This window comes from Panthera uncia, chromosome X, assembly GCF_023721935.1.
Source record: "Panthera uncia isolate 11264 chromosome X, Puncia_PCG_1.0, whole genome shotgun sequence".
In the NCBI taxonomy this organism is placed as follows: domain Eukaryota; kingdom Metazoa; phylum Chordata; class Mammalia; order Carnivora; family Felidae; genus Panthera; species Panthera uncia.
This window is the reverse complement of record NC_064817.1, coordinates 91029072-91033840: the sequence shown is the minus strand read 5'-3', so window position 1 is coordinate 91033840 and position 4769 is coordinate 91029072. Positions and strand designations below refer to the sequence as shown.

Below are 4769 nucleotides of genomic sequence, written 5' to 3'. Positions count from 1 at the left end.
ATAACTGACTGAGCCACAGGGTGCCCCTGTTCCTGGGTTTTGTTTTGTTTTTTATCTTCCTACTAGGCTTAGTGGTGTATTACATTCAAAACTTTCAAGTTAAAAATTGAAAAGAGAGGCTTTTATGACCCAGAAGTGTCTTCAACAGGCCCTTTGTGTTAGGTTAGTACAAGATGAGCTGGACTAGGGAAAGGAGGAACTTCTTCCTTGGACCCCAAGTCGGGGAGGGTATGCTTGACCAGGATCCAAACAGTTATTTTCCAGAAAGAAGCTTTAGTGGCACAAAGGGTTAATGACAAAAACTACCAGAAGGGAAAAGCCAACAAAGTATTACAGGAACGAGGAAGAAGGTGGGTGGCAAAAAGCAAGGGGGAGATTATGACAACCCAAGATTAATTAGAGCAACTTTTAAAGATGTCCAGTCATGGCCTAGCTTTCCAAGTTATTAGAGGGGCCAGTGAAACAGGCTACCTTCAGTCTCTTCTTCCCAAATGTCTACCTGAACTTCACTTCCCTTTTATTATACATCAGTTCCTCAGTAAATTTCAGTAGTTAACTGACACGGGACCTATTTAAACAGAATTATTAATAGTTGACTTCATTGCCGATATGCCATGTAATAAGGCGTGTCCAATCATTTTCCCCCAAGTGTAATAAAGTCTATGTTTCCTTTCCTACTTACAGTTATTGGGATGGTAAATAAAGATAGGTGATATCTCAAACATCACAATAAACTCTAAGCAGTCTCAAACAACCCCTATATAGAACTTCTAGTACTCAAACAACTCCTGTATAGAATTTCTAGTACAAAAGGGCAATATCCCATAATTCTTTTTATTTTATTTTATTTTTTATTTTTTTAAAATTTACATCCAAATTAGTTAGCATATAGTGAAACAATGATTTCAGGAATAGATTCCTTAGTGCCCCTCACCCATTTAGCCCATCCCCCCTCCCGCCACCCCTCCAGCAACCCTCAGTTTGTTCTCCATATTTATGAGTCTCTTCTGTTTTGTCCCCCTCCCTCTTTTTATATTATTTTTGTTTCCCTTCCCTTATGTTCATCTGTTTTGTCTCCAAAAGTACTCATATGAGTGAATATCCCATAATTCTTAATATATGCATTAGCCTATTTTTTTAATCTTCCCTACATGATTTAATAATGTGTTTCAAAAATAAAGAAGTATGAAATTCCCACCTTCTCCAGCCCAGCTTTCATTACATTGGTTTATTTAGGCTACCAAAGATTTTTTTTTTAAGTTTATTTATTTTTGAGAGAGAGAGAGCAGGGGAGAGGCAGAGAGACAGGGAGAGAGAGAATCCCAAGCAGGCTCTGCACTGTCAGCCCCAAGCCCGGTGTGGGGCTCGAACTCACAAACCGTGAGATCATGACCTGAGCTGGAACCAAGAGTTGGACACTTAACCAACTGAGCTACCCAAGTGCCTCTAGGCTACCCAAGTTTTCAACACTGCAGAAGGTGTAGGTAAGTATTTCTTACCAATAATTACAATAAACCAATTTTAAAAATACTAAAAACTTGCTTTACTTGGAGTTGCATAACTTTTGTAAAGTTTTAGTAAAACTCTGATTTCCTTAAGACTATCCCTGTAAGTTGGGTAAGGCCAGTACTTTTGTCCCATTTATAGAGGTAACTAAGCCCAGAGACATTAAAGACTTACTCGTTCTGAGATTCTATTATTTGTACTGTAAATCCAAGCACGTGTGATGGTCATGAAATCTTGAAAAACATTAAATTATTCACATAAGAATTTTAGCACAACCCTTGATCCATAGTATGTACTCAGTAAAACCTGCTATCAATTACATACACTACTTACACCCTTTATAACGAAATTAGTGATCTTGTCACTAAGATCCAAAAGCTGATGTTTCAGGACAAGTTTAAGAGAAATACAAAAGCTTACTAAGGATCCAACAGAGCGATGCCCAACATCTGGTCGGAGGCCAAATAATTTAATCAAGTATGTTCAAACCCCTGTAAGAACAGAGTAAAACATCCATGCACCAGTCAGTCATGTCATGGGGTCAAAGTCTTTTCTCAATGGTATTGTTCTGGAATCTATCCTAGGAGAAAAAATATCCAAAATACAGGAAAATTTTTATGCACAAGAATGCTCATGACCTGTTTTATAAAAGCAAAAGGTTGGGGAAAGGCTACATGTATGAGAGATGAGCCATTGTACATGCCCTAAGATATTATTAAAAGGAATATACAGGGGCTCCTGGGTGGCTCAGTCAATTAAGCGTCCGACTTCAGCTCAGGTCACGATCTCCCGGTCCGTGTGTTCGAGCCCGGCGTCGGGCTCTGTGCTGACAGCTCGGAGCCTGGCGCCTGCTTCGGATTCTATGTCTCGCGCTCTCTCTCTGCCCCTCCCCTGCTTACGCTCTGTCTCTCTCTCACTCAAAAATAAATAAAACATTAAAAAGGTTTTTTCAATAAAAAAAAGGAATGTACAACATAGGGAAATTATTACCATGTTATAATTCTTAAAAAATCTCCCTATAAAAAGCTTTAAAAAGCTCCCTATAGTCCCCCTTCCCGGCGGTGATGATCTCCCCATGAGAACATCCCCTCCCAAAGGGCCTCCTCCACCCGCCCGGGGAAGAGGAGAAGAGGAAACACAGGAAGAAGCTTATGGTGCAGAGCCCCAGCTCCTCCTTCATGGACGCGAGGTACCCAGGATGCTCCAAAACTACCACCATCTTAAGCCGTGCCCAAATGGCAGTTTTGTGTGTTGGCTTCTCCGCTGTCCCTGGCAACCTGCAGGAGAAAAAGCAAGGCTTGCAGAGGGATGCTCCTTCAGATGGAAGCAGCCCTAAAAGCACCCTGAATCAAGAGGAATGGGCGGGGCACCTGGGTGGCTCAGTCGCCAATAGGTTGGTTTCCACTCAGGTTATGATCTCACGGTTGGCGAGTTCAAGCCCCGAGTTGGGTTCTGTGCTGACAGGGTGCAACCTGCTTGGGATCCTGCCTTCCTCTCTTTCTGCCCCTCCCTTGCTTGCTCTCTCTCTCTCTCTCAAAGTAAACAAATAAGTTAAAAAAAAAAAAAAAGATGAGCGGGAAACTATCCCAATAAACACATTTTGGATTAAGTAAATAAATAAATAATAAATCTCCCAGGGTGATCTCATTTAGGTACTAGATCCACAGACAAAGGAGGAAATCTGCCAAAATATTAAGTATGGTTATTTATTGAGTTTTAGACTATCATAACTTTCAGTGTGTACGCTTTTTAAATCTCACAAATTCCCCCCAAAGCACAGTGGAAAATAAATGCCAGTTCTTACACAAGTGAATAAGGCTGGTGGTCATCCCGTTTCCTGTTACCAAAATGACTTTGCGTGCCTCGTATCCATGACACAAATATCTACATGAGCGATTCTCCCCGCTCTGGGACGTTTGCTGTGCCTGCTGACCCCGGCCACCTCTTTGGGCTTTAGTGAGAAGCCACCAGGCTCAAAGTAAAATACCATTCCAGTCTGAGTATTTCAAAGAGAGATGCATGGAATATTCGGAGACTTGGCTCACCTTTGTGACATTGGCTATGCAGCTATCTAGTGGCGTTCAGATCTGCATCTACTGTCTGAATTTTCGGGCTGTTGTGCTATGCACACAGATGGTCTCTCAGTTGTCTGCCTCCTCGATTGCTCCCAATCAAGATCTGCTTCCACTAAAGCCAAAAAGCAAAGCTGGTAAATGGCTGTTTACCCTATTGGGATAAGAAGGGAAGGAAGCTGTGATCCGTAAGTAAATGCAATGGAGCCAGAGCCATGGAAGGGAATTGCTTTCAGCCGATATGTTATATTGCTTCAAGGTCTTTATTTTGCTTCTATTTTATATTGTCTTCGAGGTCTGTGAATAAGGTTAATTCAGATCTTAAGGCCAAGTTCAGAAGGGTGCCAGCTCATCAAAAAGTTCCCTGAGAAACCCCGCCAAACAACAACCAGCACAGTTCAAGCCATATTTCTAGCAAGCTGCACCCCACACCTCCTCAATGTTGGTTTCCTTAAAGCACGAGAAAGAAACTCCTGGTCTGTGTCCTTGCTGCGTCTTCTGGAGAAAAAAAAAAAAAACATCGACCACTGAGGAATCCATTTGGGGAATATGGTTGGATTTGTTAATGTGTAAAAACAGTGGAATTGGTACTTGCAATTGGGAAGGATGAGATGCTTTGATTTAGCTGGTGCAGCTCGACAAAGGTTGAAAAGAGATCATTGGAACCCAAGCAAAGGGAGGAGTGGACAATAAGAGAAATGGGGCCAAGAATGGGGCAAAAATAGCATGTAGAGTAGCTTACCGGTCATTAGCAGGGCAGCTGGGAGAGTCCTATGAATCTGGAGAACATTGCCCCTCAGGGGCCTGAGGGTGTTCTGCCCCTCTAACGTACTCCGTCTAGTGGGACTCAAAGAGGACTAGAGTTCTGGTCCAAGTTGCAAATAAAGGGTAAATAAAAAGGCAGAACCAGGATGAGAAATGGAACTTCTCAGTCCGTGAAGCAGAGACGGATACTGGCTGCAAGCACATCGGGACTGGGTCATTCACATTACCGGAAGTACTTTCCTTCAAGGAGGACCCAGGGTCGGTCACACACCCTAGTATATTTCATCTGCCTTCATATAGCTGACGCCTCAAAGGCCCTTACTTTACCTGTAGCAAAATAGCTTTCCTGTATTTGCTCCAACTGGCCAGCCTGTGGTGTGTCTCATGACTCGGTGCTACTGAGAGAAGTCAAAGCCTTGAAAGAAT

At 42.5% G+C, this 4769-nt stretch overlaps 1 pseudogene; it reads left to right on the top strand.

Annotated features, from left to right (window-relative positions):
• Window positions 1-292: 292 nt before the first annotated feature.
• On the top strand, window positions 293-2842 carry LOC125931372 (40S ribosomal protein S27-like; annotated as a pseudogene).
• Window positions 2843-4769: the final 1927 nt, after the last annotated feature.